General features: G+C 42.4%; 1 pseudogene; it reads left to right on the plus strand.

The window, feature by feature from the left end:
* Positions 1-334: 334 nt before the first annotated feature.
* LOC149204142 (uncharacterized) overlaps positions 335-19895 on the plus strand; it is a 33229-nt pseudogene continuing 13668 nt past the window's right edge.

Raw genomic sequence — 19895 nt, forward strand, 5'->3', positions numbered from 1 at the left:
TGGTGGCTTGGGAATTTCCTAAGGACAACCAGTTTCCCACAATTGCGAAGGATCTTCCAGAGGTAGTAAAGTATGCTTCACTGTGGGCAACTAGAGACTCGCAAAGGATCAGAGACACCAAAATATTCTGGGTGTTGATGGAGATGAACATTAGAATGGGGATTAACCACAAGCTATGATTGTCACCCACTATCTACAATAGTCTGTAGAGCTTCGCGAAGTTCAAGGTGGACTTCCATCATGTATATATCAAGGCATGCAAGGACCCCATGAAGAAATGGAAAGAGCTCCCCTACCTGACCACGGATGATGTCATATTCATTGTGCTGAAGTCATGGCCACCAGAGTGGCACACTCTAGCCAATTCCGCGTTGGAATTAGAGAAGTCTACTACACAGAGGAAGAAAGAGGAGGCAAAACTACAGATGGCATAGTTGGCAGAAAAGAGAAGGAACGAAGCAGCACCGGCAAAGGCACAGGAGGCATGGGATACTATGAATGCAGCATCCAAATAGCAACAGGTCACAGAGAAGGAGTGCAAGGGCTAGAAGTCACCCTCACTTGAACAGGATTCTGAAACAGAGGAAGGTGGTGCGGACCCATAGACAGCGTGCACATAGCTAAAGCGGTAGATGGTGCGCGACGTCATCACGGAGGCCCTCCAACTTTTCACGAAGGAAAATCAGGTGGTATTGGGGGCCCTCTGGGCACAGATATAGGAGTTGCAGGTGCACACTCCTCAAACTGGTACTCTGTCGACCGGCCTTGTAGTAGGCACGGCCGCAGCTAAGGAAATGTTGCGTGCCCGCATGACCAACACTATAGTGTTGCCAGAGGGGGCACTGGTTATAGAAAATGAGGTCGATGGGCCTACTATCAGTGCGGTGAAGGGAGTTGGGATCAACATGGCTGTACTCCCTTGGGAGATGCTCTATGTTCTACAGGACAGAGTGACTGCAAAATTATGAGCTAGGGAGGGCCGTGAGCTCCAGGTGATGAGTGAACAATGAATTAACATGGAACAACTAAGATTGCAGCGCGATGAGGTAGTGGTGTAGAACCAACAGATTGTGTAGGTGGTTGAAGAAGCCTGCCAGATGGTCCCTGAGTTGGCCATCCCAACAAAGGCACCAGCAAAGGCGCACATCTGGAGGCTAGTAGCAAGGGTGCGTGAAGCGAAGGAAGAGATGGCTAAGGTTCAGCTAGAGCTGAACCTTCAAATAGATAAGCTAGAATTGAAGGCGTAGCCTTCAACACCACCAAAGGTGAGGGAACAATGCACCAGCACCATTACAAGGGGAATAGAGGAGATCGACAATGCAGTGAAGGACTACACCAAATTATTTGAAGAGTTTTTCGAAGTCCTCACTACTCCGCAGGAGGACCCGAACATACAACACTTAGAAACAGAGGTGCGTGAGTTGCAAAAAAGGTACGATGACATAAAAGGGACTGCACTGATGGTGGCCCTTACACAGAGGCTCATGCGGATGCAACAGGCAAAAGCACTCAAAGAGCAGGTAGACGTGGCACGACATAAGGAAGTGGTTTTGAAGGCGCGCGTACAACCTTGGATCGATGAGGCATTCATCCTTACAACCTCAATTGAAGCCAAGCTCACACAAAAGTAGGGAACGCAGGAGTAGATGCAGGGATGCAATTTAGGTACCACGGTCTTTGAACAACGCATCTTGTAGGTACAGGAGGTAGCCGCTCAGTGTGCTTCTGACCTTGCAGTGGTCCAGGTAGAGTTGAAAGGTCTCCGCGTGAAGATCTATGCACCGATAGAGTGACTCGAGGGCGAGCCATGATGTTTTTGTTGGGGGCCTGTTGGGCGCGGGATCCCCTAAGGGAAGTTTTGGGGCTAAAGCCCAGATTATGACTAAATCCGATGTAAAGACTCTGCGTTTTGTGGGCACAGAGCGTGAGCTTGTAAATGAGTCATAGGGTCGTCTGCCCTCATTTTTCTAATGTAATGTTGGCTTTAGAGATCTACCCATGGTCTGCGGACCATGGGATTGTATAAATAGAGCAAGGCTATAAGTTGTAAATAAGTAAGTAAGAGAATAATGATGGAATAGAAGGATAGCAGGAGATCTAAGTGTAGAGTCAAGTCTTTGGGTCGTAGAGTAGGATAAGGCTCTACAACTAAGTGCACAGAGGCGTAGTAGTCCACAGCTGAGTGCGCGAAGCCCTGCAGTTGATTGCATAGGGTGAGTCGAGTCTGTAATTGTTGAAGAAGTAATAAAGAGAAGTTTCATATCATTTTTGTGTATCTTTTTCCTGTTTTGTGTATTGAATGTATTGGGTATAAATTGCAATTCCACTGTTTATATGGTGCGCGAACTTAATAATATGATTGTGTTGATTAAGTGAATATAAGATAAAGTTTCTGTTTACGTGAAGTTAACTAACAGTTATAAGAAGATAAGTAGTATCTGTGTTGTAACTTGGGGAAGTAGCGCAGATCGTTGCCTTAGTAGCGAGAAAGCATCTCAACCCCTAGTCAGGGTTACACGAAGCTGATTATAACAGATCACGAAGGTCTCGCAGGTCAGGACAGTGCGTGAAGTGACCTGCGCGAAGGTATTCATAGTTGGACTAAATCGCACCCTAAGACATCTCTAAGGTGCGGAAACATAGTTCCAGCATCCCCCCATACTGCTTCAGGTGAGACTTCAATCCGTGCTCTGCGAGATGATGCCGAAAAGGCCAATAGTGTAGGGATTTGTTTGGCTAATTAAATATGAACCTAGGTCAGGCCCCCTCAAGCCAACAGTGTTGATCAAGGAGATAACTCATAAGATGAAGAAGCAAGACAACACAAAGTACTCTGACACATATTGATGCATTGTGAATGATAGGACACATGGACATGTAGAGTTTTATAAGCGACACATTGAGAATTCTTATGACTAGAATTATGACAAGTGGAGCACTGGCCATTGAAGTAGAAGTTTGTGGGAGTATAGTAGCTTTTTGTGTAGTTTCCCTTTTGAGTGTGGTAAGGATGTTTTACCTGAGAAACAGTTGATCCCTCATTCCTTTGATAAGAGCTATAATTTTGTTGATTGCTTCCCTTTACTGCATTGATATAACTTCTTATACATGTTTCATAAGATTTTATAGTCTTTGATGATTATCCATTATATCAAAGACTTGTTTTTAATAGAGGAGAGCATTGTACTTTGACGATTTCTTCTAGGGTCTTAGATCCTTTAGAAGATCTAAGGTTTAGACCTTTTGTTTTCTCAAGTTCCTTTCTTAGATTTACTATTTCTAGTTCTAACTTTTCATTATGCCTCTCCTTTCGTAGAATTTGTTTCTTCAGTGCCTCTTCTTGTTGTTGGGAAAAGTATCTATTCAGAATGCCCCTATCCCACTCTAAGGTGTGATAGTGCCTTAGCAACAAACAAGGAAAACTAATTGAGTATTCTTCTTTATGAAATGTAAATGAGGAGGAAGGATGTGACTAACCTGTGTCTTCCGCTAGTTTGTTGATCCAAATCGCTCCTCTCTTCAGTAGCTCCCAGCTCCCTGCTCCTTTACCGGCCCAGCTTCACCGAATTCCTGCAAGATCACAAGAGAGAGAAACTACACGAAGATATAGATATACATTCATAAAAAGCTCAAGATCAGATTAAGCTAAACATGTAAGTATAACGAAACATCATTGATACACAGCATGTAGGAGAAACTCAAATAGTTTATTGATAGAATAAGAAAGTCCAAGAGGAGATACAACCAAGTGAGTTCCGATCCAGCATCTACCTCCCAGCAAAGGAATCCCTTCCTCTCCTCCAACAAAGCATAAATCACCCAATGTACTAATCTCAATCTCAAACCAACAACAATTCTCTGCAAAGTACAAAATTCCAGCCTCTGGATCTCTGGGATGAGGGATCCATATATAGATGTAAGAAGAGAGGATGAGTCAGCTTATGTTTTGACTTGTGGCCTCTCTCTGTCAGTTCTTGCTTCCACTTGGAGACTGAGAGCCTCTTACTCATCACTTGGTCGAATTCAGTGAGGCAAGTGTCATTGGAGAAGATTCTGGAAGCTTCCATGGTCTTTCCACCTCGTTGAATGACTCTGCCACTTGTCATTTCCCGCTCAACGCACCTGGGTAGTGCATTCAAGTGCGTTGCAATGCACCTAGACAGTGTACTGGGGTGCTTTGCAACGCAGGCAGCTAGTGGAGCACTTGAATTGATCCTGAATTGACTGTTTCTGAGTGGTTTTTGGTGGAGAACTTCTGGGAGAAGCTGTCATTGGTTGACCTTGTTCCTTTAGGAGCTGTAACAACATATTTAGGGACTTTGGATCCCTTGGATTATGGACATTTCATGCTTATAGCTGTAAGGCACAAAAATGTCTATAACAGTTGCCCCCTAAAGTATGAGGTCGTTTATCGGGTGAAATGCTTTATTAGGAGGATCCGAAGTTCATTCAATGCTGGGAGGAGACCTGTAATAAGATACAATACAATACATTATTTTTCATGCTGCTTTCATGATCTAGCTGAGGCGGGCATTCCCATGCTCAGCTTTATAAATTCATTTTTTATGTACATAGGACAGACAATCGTCTGATGGTAGACTGATGATTTTGATGAAATCATCATCCTTTTGGTAGGATGATTATCTGCTCTGCAATGATGTACATGTCAACGTCTTTATTTTTCCTGAATATATATCGCAGCCCGGATGGATGAAACTAGATCCGGGGTCTTCAATCTCGTCCGATCTTCACTCTAAGTACAAGTCGATCCATGTGAGAAATGTTTTGAAGTCGAACATGGAAAGACATCGCTTTTACCAGTCAATGATGTAAACTGTTAACAAGCGCGAGAGGAATCACCGATAATGATAATGACCCTCAAGGTACTGCAGTACAATTCACGTGGTGTGAATAAAGGACTTGGCATCGAACACCACGCAAAATCTTTCGGTCGAAGGTCATTGATGTATACCTGTCGCCGGAAGTGAGAAACTTGCCATTGAGGCATGCAAGCTTCAAAGTACTGAAGGGGGTGTTCCTAGATCAACTTCTTGGATAATGAGCTGATGTCGACAAGAAGCGATCCGTCAAAGGAGGGCCTTAATGTATCCCACATCAGTGACACGGAACGGAGCAAATGATTTTGATGGAGGTGAAAACGATCTGATGATATATGGTTCAGGGTGGCGGTCATGAAAGTATGAAGTATAATGTATGGTAGTGGATGGGACACAATTGACTTCTCTGGATGACTTCTCTTGAACATATCGGCGACACTTATGTGATGGATTGGTAGCATTTACCCCAAAGGTGGATGGTATGGTGAGACCATGGTGATGTGACCGGTGAATGAAACAACCCAACCCGACTCAGGCACGGAGTGGAAGTGTCATGTTCAAGAGCGACTTGCTACCAATAAAGGTTCTTTGAGTTTCTTCCCAATTTTTCCCCAGTCATTGCTGACCAGTACCTCTTTATTTTTGTCAAGCTTGAGGAGGATAACATATGCTTGTTCTATAATTTGCCCTTCGGGCAAACCCATCGCTATGTTTTAACGAGCCTAGCGATAGTGAAACTCGTTCTCGTCTAAAGGAAAGTTTGTCGCTATTAATCTTTTTAACGAGTCTAACGACAAAGATAACTCGGTCCTTTTCATTTTTAGAGAGTCTGAAAAGGTACATAAAGTTAACTCCGAAAGTCCTTTTTCGTCATCTAATCCCTTAAGTCCGAAAAAATATAAAACAATACAGAAGGGATGAATTTTCGATAGTTTTAACGAGCCAAATAAAACAAGCGCTCGATCTTTTTGTGCAATAATCCCTCAGGTCCAAAAAGATTAAAATCTAGAGGAGGGATAGCTCTTCCGGTCGCTTTAACGAGCTGGAAGGCCAAAACTGGGCAATCTTTTCATATTTTACGAGTCAAATGAAAAGAGCTTAAAGAAGACTCGTCTTTTGAGGAACGAGTGATAAAATGGGTAGCAGCTGATTCCAGGTAAGGGTTGGAATTTTCCAAGCACGACATTGTCACAAGGATGGCTAGTGAAATCACTCTTCGCAGCTGTTCCTCAAAATGGGTAAACAATCATATGGAGGTGAATGATCGGCCAATGGAAAAGTGGAGGTGACGGTGCAAACACGACCAAGGCTTTAATGGCTGATAATGTTACATTCACGGTGGTTATTTACCGAAGGATAGTTCATTTTTTAAACGAGCTTAAACGTGGGTGGAAACATTTGCTCGGTGCGGGTTTATTTTTTAACGAGCTTGAACCTTGCGGTAACACTGCTCGATAACATGGTCTTGTTTTGATTTTTTACCATAAATAGCTTTGCTTTCCAAAGATAGTACTGTATCTTCAATTGCTTCATCAAACTAGTTAGAAATGAACCACATTTACATGGAAATGAGATTAAAACGCTAATATTTTACTTTGAACTACGTAAAAAGCAATAAAAAAGTGTTTTTACCTCTCATTTTACCATTTCATTTGAACTTGGTTTGTTGGAGCTTTGGAGGTGCCTCTTCCCCCTTGATTTTCATCAGCTGATTTCGGGAGATTCTGTGGACGATTCTCGGCGCCGTCTGGACCAGGTAGGAGCTAAACCTGAGCTCTTTCATTTCATGGTTTCCTTTCTGCATTCTGTGCTTCATTCCCTGCTTTTCTGAGCCCCTGGGGTTTGATGGGAGCGTTCTGCCATCAACGCACCCTAGGCCTATCGAAACCTGCGCTGAAAGTGAGTCATCATGAAGGTGACTTGACATTCAACGCACCCATAACACATGTGTAGGTGCGTTGGGCGCAGAAAGGAAAGTTGTTGCACAGTTTTCAGTGAAATTTTTCCCTGTTTCTCATCAAAATTAGGATTTAATCTCCTCTCTTGTTTGTTTTTGCAGAGATATTGGAGCAAAATGACCCTTACATGGCGAGAACGAGAACATGAAGAAGAGGACATGATTGCCCTACATGATCCTGTTACAGTGAACGTGCTGCGGAACTGTGGTTTGCTGAAGTTCTTCCGCATCTCTAGCATGAGACAGCAGATCAACCTACTGCAGTATTTTCTCGATGCTTGGGATCCTATCAACCAAGTTTTCCAGATTAGGGGCAAATCCATCCCCTTGACTGCAGTAGACATTTACTTCTTGACTGGCTTGTCACGGCGGGGTGCCCCCATTTCTTTGTCAGGTTCGGCCCGAGGGAGTGACTCTGTGAGAGATTATGTCCACCAGTATTGCAGGGAAGGATCTCAGCCGAGTAAAGACGGCAAGATCATCATCCGAGATGTCGCTGACAGGTCCCTTAGGTCTATCCTGTTCACTTTCGGTAGGATGGCTGGGAGTGCATCTCTTCATGTAGCCAACAGGTCCTATATGCAGCATGCCTTGGAGTGTCTCCAACCGAAAATATTCAACTGGTGTGATGCAGTACTTCTTGTGATGAAGAGTCAGTTGACCAAGATAAAGGACGGGAGGTTGAAGAACTTTGGGTTTGGTTCTATTTTGACCGCCTTTGCCTTGGAGAAAATACCACTGATGCAGCCGCAGTACATTGCACTCGACATACCTCCTCCTACTGAACCACGCATGCAGAGATGGGTTGACCACATGTCTAGGCATGCTGGTCAGTCTCAGATTTCTTTTTCCGATACCTTCTTCAGGTGGTTCGATCGGCAGGAGATGGCTTATGCCGAGTATCCATATGCTGGCATGGATTTCCGGGGTGATCCGGATTTAGTACTACCGGATGGCGAGCAGTGGGGCGCTATTGGTAAAATCTTTGACCATATCACTATTTACTGTTTTTATTTATAATGTCCTTGTGCTTTAGTTTATCAAGACTTTTAATCAAACTCTTGTGTTCATGCAGATGTTGGTCCTGTTCGTCCAGTAGTCTGTCTGAGAGTGCCGGCTGCTGCCCCAGCAGGAGAGGCTGCCGGGAGGGTCATTCTTCGTGACCTTGATGTGGCCGAGACTCTTACAGCTGTGCAGGAGCAGGTTGAGAGCCTTACTCTCGGTATTCCCGATGTGAGGATCGATGAGTTACCTTTGCAGTTACAGCGACATACTACTGGTGTGCCTAGACGATGGACTCGTCTCTTACGCATGATCGCACAGGCTGTGACTTGCTATCACGAGCATCATTAGACTAGGGTGCCCCCTAGCATTTTGAGTTTTTGGGTCATGCGACCGATTTTGTCTTGGTTACAGAACATTATATGTAAACCATAAATAGCTATATATATATTTTGATTTTCGGGTTTTATTCTGGTTGAGTTATATGATCCACATGTAAAACATTGATGATGTTTCTTTTTATAAATGTTGCAAATGTCTATCTAACACATAGTTTGCTAATGAGTTGGTTAATGTGTTTAAGTTTCTGGAAATATGTTGGTATTGAATAAAATCAAATTGTCTTTCCAAAATCTTAACTCTTAGGAACATGCGATAAATAGCTGGATTTCGGACGGAATATATACCATTGAGTTGTAGTATTACGAGTTGTGAGTCTAGCCTGACGATTAGTCGGCGTATACCATGGGTGATGGCATCAGAGAGAAGTTCTATCAACGCGCTATACTCAGCGATATTATTCGTTGATTGACCGATACATACACCTCTGAAACTTACTAACTCGCCGCTTGGATCAAAAATGGCCCAGGCTGCGGAGGACAGGTTCCGCGAACTACGACTCGCTCCGTCGGCATATCCAACACATGTCTCCAAAAGGTTTGACATCTGCAATAAATGTAAAAAGGTGGATTACTCAACCAAAACGAACACTTTAGCGAAAACAAAATACAACAAAAGCACATTGGTTACTATTTAAGCATAGTAACGCTTGAGGTACAACCCATTACGGGGTTGCGCCAGTGGAATTCCGTCATAATCCATTAACTCGTAGGCTCCTTTTGCTAACACTCGTTTAACAATATAGGGGCCCATCCATAAAGAATTAAATTTACCTGCTCCCAATTTATCGGATTCTTGGTCGTAAAGCAAGACCAAGTCACCTTCTGAGAAGACACGGGGTTTGACATTTTTGTCGAACTGCGCCTTAACTCGTTTCTTATGGGCTTCGTTAGCCAAAGCGACATCACGACGGGTTTCATCCAATTGGATTAATTCCAAGAAACGGGCCTCTTCTTCTGAAGTTCCGGGGAGGAGGTCAATTGCGAGTTTAAGAGACGAGATTTCACACTGGACTGGTAAGACTGCTTCCAGGCCATATACCAGTTGGAAGGGTGTGAACCCGGTTGCATTCCTTACCGATGTTCGGTAAGCCCACAAGGCTGAGTACAGGATTAGGTGCCACCTTCTTTTGTGAACTCCAATCATCCTTTGCAACATACGCTTCAGGACCTTGTTGATCGCTTCAACTTGTCGTTGGCTTGCGGATAATACGGAGTAGAACTGTCATGAGACAATCCTAGCTTGGCAGCTAATTCAAGCATCATGTGATTGCGAAAATGCGATCCATGATCTGTGACTATAGCCTGTGGTATGCCGAATCTGGCGACTACATGATTGAAAAAGAAAAGGGCAACTGTTTCACCAGTGTTATTTAATGTAGGCATCGCCTCGGCCCATTTGGTAAAATAGTCAACCGCGACTATGATATACCCATGCCCCTCGGTCGAGGTGGGGTTACATGTCATGAAATCGATGCCCCATTTGGCGAGCAGCCCAACAGCAACTATTGGATGTAGAGGTGCGGGTGGTCTTCTGGTTTTGCTATAAAAAATTTGACAAGCATGGCAACTTCTGACTGCGGTTATGCAATCCTTGAACATGGTTGGCCAGAAGTATCCTGCTCGTAAGATTTTTTGTGCTGTAGCATAACCAGATTGATGCCCCCCACAAGCTCCTGAATGACACTCATTCAGGGCTTTTTCGGCCTCCTCATGGGTGAGGCACCTTCTCAGAACTGTATCGATACCACGACGGTAAAGTGTATCACCGACGATCATGTAGTCTTTTGCTTGGTATCGTATACGTTTCTGTTCGGAGTGAGAGGTGTTAGGCCTAAACTTTTGGGTTTGGAGATAAATTATTATATCTCCATACCACTCATTGCTTGTAGATATCAGAAACAAATTCTCGTCCACGATTGATTCTTCGGATGTTTCATCGTTGGACGACGATGGGAGATCGCATAATAATTCTGCAAAAACTAGAGCTTTCTTTGATTTGGATTTTACAAATTCCAGATCAAACTCTTGAAGGATTGCTATCCATTTTGAATATTTGCCCCCCAGCAACTGTCGCGACAATATATAAGTCATGGGGTTGCAATCAGACAAAATGGTAGTTTTCCGAAAGAGGACATAGTGTCGAAATCTTTGTATCGCTTGAACAGTTGCAAGCGCTAGTTTTTCAACATAAGAATATTTACTTTCTGTATCATTTAAATTCTTACTTAAATAATATATAGGGTGTTCAATTCCATCGACTTCTTGAACTAAAACCATCGCGATGGTGGTATCTGCTGCAGCCAGATACAGGTTAAAATCTCTTTGATAATCGGGGGCGTACATTAATGATGCTTTCATTAAGGAATCTTTTAAAGCATCAAAGGAAGCTTGCGCAACCTGATCCCAAACGAAGGGTACCTCCTTTTTCAAAAGACGTGTATAACCTTTAGCAAGTTCGGCGTAATTTGGAATGAACCTCCTCAGAAAGTTTGCTTTCCCTTGGAGTTTCTGAATCTGAAGCAAATTTGAAGGTGGAGGCAAATTTATGATTGCCTGTACCTTGCACGGGTCGAGACGAATCCCATCCTTGGAGACTACAAAGCCTAGTAAACGACCAGAACTGATGCAAAATACACATTTGTGTGGATTGAGTCGTATCTTGTAGTGTCGGCAACGTAGAAATATCGCTCTTAAATGCTGCGGATGATCAGTCCGCTTTCGCGAATGAGCCGGAAGGTCGTCGAGATATGGTTGAACGATGTTCTTGATGTCATGGAAGGCATAATTCATTGCCCTCTGAAACGTCGCCCCTGCGTTCTTTAAACCAAAGGGTAATTTTCGATATGCGAATGTGCCCCACAGACAAATGAATGCAGTCTTTGACTGGTCCTGTGGGTGGATATTTATTTGATTATACCCGGAAAATCCATCCATGAATGAAAAGATTTCGCATCCGGCGCATTCATCAATTATTTGGTCGATGAAGGGTGTAGGGTAGTTGTCTTTTGGACAAGCTTGATTTACATCCCTATAATCGACACACACTCTAATTGTCCCTTGTTTTTTCATAACAGGGACAATATTCGATACCCAATCGGTTAGAGGAACCGGGTAGATGAAACCAGCATGGAGAAGTTTTTCAACCTCTGCCTTAATGGCAGCGGCTTTCTTGGGGTGCACTTGCCTGAGCCGTTGTCGTACCGGTTTGACATCTGGATACATCTTAATTTGGTGTTCAACGATACTCGAGTCGATGCCTGGCATTTCACTATATGACCAAGCAAAGACATCTCTGAATTCGTGAAAAAGAGCGTTATATATTTCCAGTTCTGACGGAGAACAACATTTGCCAACATAAATATTCTCTACAACATCTGTTTTAGTCGAGATATTTATGGCTATAGTCTCTTTAATGTTGGATAAGTTTCGCTCGGAATCCACCGTATTTACAGTATTTGAAAGGAATTCAAAAACTGAAGGATGATAAAGGTCATCTTGAGTATCTTCTTCATAATCTGGAAGAAGGGAACAATGGTGGCAATCATTCCATGGTGCCCCTTCAATCAACATTGATTGTACAATTCCTTCGTCGGTTCCATGCACTCGCGACCAAGGATCTGAAGGGGTACCATATTCTCTAGACCTATCTACCCAAACGCTTGACAAGCGTTGATTCGGGTTTGCCTCCCATGCTAGAAACATTGATTGCTATAATACTTCTATTGGGCTTGGGGGCAAAACCATTGCATGATCCATGTCGATATCGTTTTCTGAAATCTTTGTGGAAGATATCATATTGCAGGTTCCTATCGATGCTACTTCCGCCAAGTTGATTGGAGGTGGAAGAGCGAAAGTTCCCATTAGTATAGGATCTTTTAGTAGGCCTACTCCGATATTCTGAAGCGAATGGGGGCTTCCATGGATCATGGGAATGCTTCCTGTAACTTGAGAACCATTAGGGAGGAAGTTTTGTTGATCGACGATTGTAATCCCTCCTTGGAAGGGGAATGCAATCTTCCTAAAATAGGTCTACACAACAGCTGCCATGGCATATATCCACGGTCTTCCTAGTAGGATGTTGTAATCAAGATTTCCATCGATGACTTCAACATCTATTTCTACTGTTTTTCCCCCTAGTTCAACCTTCAAGTTATTTAGGATACCATACGGGGTATATGTCCTTCCGTCGAATGCTTTTAATGTCGTCGAAGATCGCAACAAGGTTGGAGATCCTAAAGTTTTCCAGCAACTCATCGACATAATACATGCAGATGCCCCCTCATCAATAATTGTTCGATGAACAGTTTTGTTGAGGGCTTTCACTTGAATAAGGAAAGCTAGTTGGGCTGGTAACTGAGGATCGTATCCTTTGTGGTCGAAGGATACAAGATTGGAATCCTTAGGATCAACCCCACCAATGGCTGATAACAAAGCCTGCCTTTGGGATGGGCAATTTTGTAGCACCTCAAGAGTCGACATAGCGGATGGCGATTGGGCCAAATCTTCCACTATGTTATAATGTTGTGCCGCTCTAGCGCGGGGATTAAACGTCGACTTGTGTACTACTCCCTTTGGCGGTTTTATTGTTAATTCAGGAATGATGGGTGGTACAACTTCTGTCGAAGTTGTTGTCGAACTACTTGGTTGATCTTTATCCTTGTCGTTCGACAGCTGCGGATTCCCGTAATCTTTGTTCCTTGTCGAAATCAAAGCATCATTTTGCTGTTTTGAAACCGACAACATTAGCACTTGAGACGGGGAAGCATTTCCACTATCAACCAGATTTGTTCCTAGATTTGGGAACGGATCAGTTAACATGGCTGAGGTTTTCGAACTTTTAAAGAATTTCTTAAGCTCAGCTCTGTGTGGACAATCTGCGGTCCAGTGATCCCCATCACATATATAGCATGGATTTTTTGGTTTCCTATTTCCAGGAGGGTTTGAAGAAGTTTTTTCAGGAGATGACTCATCCTGTTTCTTCTTCTTACCTTTGCTTTGCTTCTTCTTGCTTCCTGGTTGTTTGGTTTCTTTGCCCTTATCTGTCGATACAACATTTACTTCCGAAGCAAGAATTTCGTCTTTTGCATTTTGATCTGAAATCTTACGGGCTTTCTTGGATGGAGCCTTTGTCGATTTCGCGTTTGTAGTGCCAATTACGCCATCTCCGGCATGAGAGTCATTGTTTGATTGAGGAGGAGGAGGAATTGAGAATTCCGGTCTAGGGGCGTCAGGTATTTTGTCGTAGAGCGTGCCAAACTGAGTATAGACCAAGTCGAGATATTGCGCACGAGCGATAACTTGCTCTTCCGTTACGACTCCCCCATTTGCCACATCTTCCGTTATGGCAGGAAGTAACGACTTGATAAACCATTCAGCTAATAGCTGATCGGGAACGTACGTTTTTACCATCCTACGACGACGTCGCCACTCATGTATATGATCAGATATGTGAGTGGCCGTCGTCTGTTTGAAATTGGTTAGGATTTCCGTTCCCGTTTCATACCTTATCGGTAATTGAAAATGGGTTAAGAAAGTCGTGGCTAAGGTACTGAAGTTGTCGAACGAAGCTCTAGGCAATTCAATATACCATTTTGCCGCTGGACCCGTTAAAGTCCTCTGAAAAAGGCGAAGCCTTATCGAATCATCGTTTAGGGCGTTTGACGAACACCATAGATGAAATTTCATCACGTGATTCGATGGATCTTCACCTGGATTTCCATTAAATTTAGGAATATTTGATGGAAGTTTATGAGGGATCGCTGGCCACCAAGGGGCGTAAGCAATTGGATCATTTGTTAACCGGTGTAAATCAGGTAACTCTAAAGTTGCCACGAATGGTAACTGTTGATTCAGGTTAGGTGAAGCATACCCAGGATATGATGGAATTGCCTGAGCAGTTGGCCTTTGCATACCAGCATAATGTAATTGATGCTGGTACGACTGATACGGTTGGTGGACATGACCATTGTAGAATGGTTGATTTTGACCGTTTTGAATGTACGGTTGTCCATTGTTCGCAAAGATTTGCTGCTCAGAACCTTGGTATACTTGTTGGAATTGTGGTTGTTGATATTGCACCAGCCACGGTTGTGAAGCCATGTTCTGTTGCGCTATACTAACCGTTGGACCAAGGTGTGGGGTAATTGTACCCGTTTGGACCTGTGTCGCCCCACCAGTCGGCGATTGTGGTTGAGTCACAGGGTCAAGGGGCTGTTGCATTACAACCTGAGAAATCTGAGGTTGACATACAACAGGCAGCGTTTGAACTTGTGACACTGTCACAATAGCTGGCGTAGTCGGGATGTTCGACATAGGTACACATTGTTGCATAGAATACACAACCCTTGGTTGTTGGGGTAGTATAGGTACCCAACCACTTGATGTAATTCCAGTATAACCTGAATACTGTTGTGAACTCCTGTATGGATATCCTCCCGGAGGGGGTAATGAAAGGGCATACTGCCCCCCATACGGTGGCAATCCGGAACTCAAAGGGATTGTCTGCCCTTGGGGACTGGATTGCCCAAATTGACCTCCAAATGGATCAATTTGGCGAGTCTCAACATAAGAGTTGCCGGATATTATTCCGGAGGAACAAACAGGAACGGACCATACTGTCGAAATAGTCCCTGGATGGACTCCTTCTAGCGGTTGTGAGCTAGTCGGGACAGATGGTACGCCGGCAAACATTGTCGGAGTGACGGCAGGGAGTTCTGTTGTCGCTGTGTCAGTCGACACAGTCCTAGATGTTGATGGTTGTTCAGACATTTTGAGTCTATCCAAAAGATTACCTAGCGATTCTACAGGAACTTCCACTGGTGGTAGACTAACTTCTGATGTCGAAGGAAATAGAGTGACCCCGACTCCAAAATGTGTTGGAGTACTTGCTTGCGGATCTTCTACAATTTCCTCTATCGCAATCAAACCAGGTGGAAGGGGAAGACCGTCAGGTCCGTAAAATATTTCTGGTGCCGAAGAAGGGGTTGAATCGACAGCGACAGATGTTTGAGGAGCAAGACTTTCCGAACCGGTTGCAGATGGAACTGGTTCAGTAACACAAGTGTTTGCTCTCAGACTAGGATCAGTATCACTGTCCCTCTGTGGCTGTTGAACTTCTTCTGTAGAGGCAGGGTTTCCAGAAATGTTTGGAGTAACCGGAATCTCGGATGTTGTTGGAACACTTGTTCTAACTTTAATAGGAGATTTCGAACCGGTTAAACGAGTTCGCTTTGTCCATACTGTTTTCGATTCCGGAGACAAAGACGGTTGACTCGTAAGTCTCCGTGAACGACGGGGTTTCAATTGACTTTCTTCCACGATTTCGGATTACTCGATCAACTAAAATACAAAAGGGGAAATATGTTTCCGAATTAAATGAATTTTAGACGCTTTGGACACAACTTGCTTTTTCAATTTTAAAGAGTCGAGAAAAAGCAAAAGATGACTCTAGTCTCCTTCGATGTTTTAACGAGCCCGAAGTGACAAATGCTCGGATGGACTTTTTCCGTTATAGAGTCTGAAAAAGGCCAAAAGGAACTGCTTGGGAGTTCTAGGTAGAGGGTGTGCCAAACTTTTCGCAAAACCGCAGAATACTTTTTAAGGTACGGGCGGTCAATCTTCCCGAATGCTGTGTTCAGTGCATTGCGATCAGTAGGGCGGCCGACACGGCTTCCTATGGATAAAGGTTTTATGCCTATATGGGTCTCCCAATATATACTCGACGGTACGTGGGAGCACAATCCGTACTGGCACTTATCGTCTCTCAGGAGGAATCACCCAACCATCAGTGAGATCGACAGTCACCAGGTTTTACGACGCCGGAACACGTCTCTAGCCTAGACCTCTATGTTGTGCGTTAAGTTACAAAGCGTTGTTAAGTTCATTCAATTTATTTTAGGTTGATATTTCTTAGAAGTTTGCCTTTTTGGATCACCACGAGATGTATATACAATTCCTAAATGCAGTCTAAAGATGATAAGCAAGCATTTATCTCTTTTCAACAATGAAAATCCTAGCTACAAGGGGAAAAGAAAGACACAATCTTTTCTCAAAGAGCAAAGAGCACACTGTAAATGCACTTTTCCTAAATCAAACCATACAAACTATCAATATGCAAATGCACAAATGCATGTATTTGTTTTCGCTTTCTTAATATTGATGCCTAAAAAGAAAGCTGTTGTACAAAATTTGAATTCGATTTCAAGTGAAAACACAAACAAGTTTCTTTTTGAACTCAAAAAGATGATTACGACACTTTATGATTTTGAAGTAAACACTTGTTTCGACACTAGAAATCCATAAATTCAAACCAAAAGACAAAAGTAAAAGTGCAATCAACTGTCAACAGCAAACAAACTTACTCCTAAGATCAAAACGACACTTACGACAGGTCTAGATCTAAAGGCGACAGTATGACTAGTTTACTTTTGTAATGGGAAACTGCAAATGATGTAACAAATACACAAAAACAAATACAGTTTCTTTGATACAACTGAGGCAGAATTAAGGCAGAGAAAAGGGGTTTTCAGATAGGTACACACACTGATAACAGGCTGCAAAAAACAGAGATAAAACTGAACACAAGGATGCAAAGAACCACAGCTGCACAGGGCAAAGGCTGATCAGTGCACCTGCAGAACAGAGAAACTGAATTGCAGCGCAGGTAGCCCTCTCGGGACCTGCGTTGAAATGCAGAATCTCTTCACAGAGCCTGCGCTGAAGCAGAAACGAGAATTGTCTCCGGGTTCTGGGTCACGGTTTGCAGTTTAATCTATGGATTTTGGCTGGATAAAAGCTATCAATAAGGTACAATTAGAAGGATGATTTAAAGGAGGACTAAGAGCTATCACAAAGGGCAGTTAGAGCATTTGTGGATCAGCTTGTTCAGATCATAAAAAGGCCTAGTGAGTGGACTAGAGTGGCAGATCTCTACTTTGCATTTGTAAATGGCAAATGCAGTTCGATTCAACACTCCTAAGTTTATGAAAAGAACAACAATAGAAACACAAATAAACTAACCAGATACGATCCCCAACGGAGTCGCCAATTTGTTGTTGGGAAAAGTATCTATTCAGAATGCCCCTATCCCACTCTAAGGTGTGATAGTGCCTTAGCAACAAACAAGGAAAACTAATTGAGTATTCTTCTTTATGAAATGTAAATGAGGAGGAAGGATGTAACTAACCTGTGTCTTCCGCTAGTTTGTTGATCCAAATCGCTCCTCTCTTCAGTAGCTCCCAGCTCCCTGCTCCTTTACCGGCCCAGCTTCACCGAATTCCTGCAAGATCACAAGAGAGAGAAACTACACGAAGATATAGATATACATTCATAAAAAGCTCAAGATCAGATTAAGCTAAACATGTAAGTATAACAAAACATCATTGATACACAACATGTACGAGAAACTCAAATAGTTTATTGATAGAATAAGAAAGTCCAAGAGGAGATACAACCAAGTGAGTTCCGATCCAGCATCTACCTCCCAGCAAAGGAATCCCTTCCTCTCCTCCAACAAAGCATAAATCACCCAATGTACTAATCTCAATCTCAAACCAACAACAATTCTCTGCAAAGTACAAAATTCCAGCCTCTGGATCTCTGGGATGAGGGATCCATATATAGATGTAAGCAGAGAGGATGAGTCAGCTTATGTTTTGACTTGTGGCCTCTCTCTGTCAGTTCTTGCTTCCACTTGGAGACTGAGAGCCTCTTACTCATCACTTGGTCGAATTCAGTGAGGCAAGTGTCATTGGAGAAGATTCTGGAAGCTTCCATGGTCTTTCCACCTCGTTGAATGACTCTGCCACTTGTCATTTCCCGCTCAACGCACCTGGGTAGTGCATTCAAGTGCGTTGCAACGCACCTAGACAGTGTACTGGGGTGCTTTGCAACGCAGGCAGCTAGTGGAGCACTTGAATTGATCCTGAATTGACTGTTTCTGAGTGGTTTTTGGTGGAGAACTTCTGGGAGAAGATGTCATTGGTTGACCTTGTTCCTTTAGGAGCTGTAACAACATCTTTAGGGACTTTGGATCCCTTGGATTATGGACATTTCATGCTTATAGCTGTAAGGCACAAAAATGTCTATAACACTTCTACTAATTTAGCTTCTTCTAGACGAATTTTAAGATGAGTTATTTCTTCAATAAGATTATCCTTTTCTTCTAGGGAATCCATAAAAACATCATCAAACTCATCAATACATTTATCTTCAAATTCCATAAGTAATTGATATTCTTGATCAGACTCACCTTCTTCACCATTTGAAAGACCATCACTATCTTCATGTGTGTATAAAAATTTCTTGTTTTCAAACCTTCCTCTAATATTCACTCTTGCAAAATTATTCCTTTTTCATGGTTTTCTTTATAAGGGCATTTAGCAGCATAATGACCAACTCTTCCACAAGAAAAACATTTGAAATGAAGCTTACCTATAAATCTACCAGTTCCTACTTGGAGTTTCTTTACGAAGTTTGCTTCTTCTTCATCTGATAAGTAACTTGATTCCTTAATCTTCTCCTTTTCTTTTCATAAGTTCTTAAGATCCCATGAAGTTGTTCAACAGTAAGGTTCTTCAAATCTTGCATTTCTTCAATGGTAGATACCTTCAAATCGAATTTTCGAGATATAGATCTTAGGATTTTTTCAACAATTATTGAATCTTTTACTTCATCAAAAATATTTCTCATTGAATTAATGATCTCATCTACCCTAAGAAAGAAACCCACAATACTTTCATCACTATGCATTCTGAGATATTCATATTGAATTATAAATGTTTGAATTTTGACACTCTTTACCTTAGTGTTAACTTCATAACTTTGGACGATATTGTCCCATATATCCTTTGTTGTATTCAGCTGCATAACCTTCAAAATTTTGATTCTACCGAGCTTCCTAATAGAGAGTTGACAACCTTTTCATTGGTCTCATATTTTCTCATTTCTACTACATTTGTGTGAAGGGAGGATGGATATCGATAGCCTCCTTCAACGATTTCCAAAACAGTAGCTCCAAGTGATTGTAGATAAGCTCTTGTTCTGACTATCCATAAAACAAAGCTTGTTACGTTAAATAATGGTGGCCTGATAGATGCTAATCCCTCTTGATTACCCATCTTGATGAATCTTCCTTTAAGCAATCAAGCTTCTTCTGGAGGACTTTCTCTGAAACCACTTGTTAAGGAAAATAATAAGAGGGTCAGGGGGTGAATCAATATTTTATTCAATTCAATTTCAATTTATTATTTTTATTTCTATACGTGACTGTTGCAAAGGAAACTAGCGTATATACCTGAATCTTACTATCGAAATCCACATATATCTAGATATCTTATCTAAGTACATGTGTAGTATTAATCAATGCATTATTATTTCATTATTTATCAAATAAAAAATAATTATGACCAATTAAGAAGCAGATAGAACATTGACACACATAAACATATGAACACCAGGATTTTTAGGTGGAAACCTAATTTCTTTGTCTTCTTCTTTTATTAAAATGTTTCTTACAATCTTGTATTAGCACAGAAATTAACGAGTACACAAGCTTCTACCTATAGAAGGCTACACATTTCTCTCGTTTTCCAAATCCTACTGGAAGGGAGCTACAACCACCTTTCTGAAGACTACTATCTTCAACTCTTTGTGGATCACTTTTCAAAATGTTTCAAACTAGATCCACTCCCAACAATT

The sequence above is a fragment of the Pinus tabuliformis genome, chromosome 1_2, assembly GCF_031772625.1.
Source record: "Pinus tabuliformis cultivar Carrire ecotype Pingquan chromosome 1_2, CPIR1, whole genome shotgun sequence".
Lineage (NCBI taxonomy): Eukaryota > Viridiplantae > Streptophyta > Pinopsida > Pinales > Pinaceae > Pinus > Pinus tabuliformis.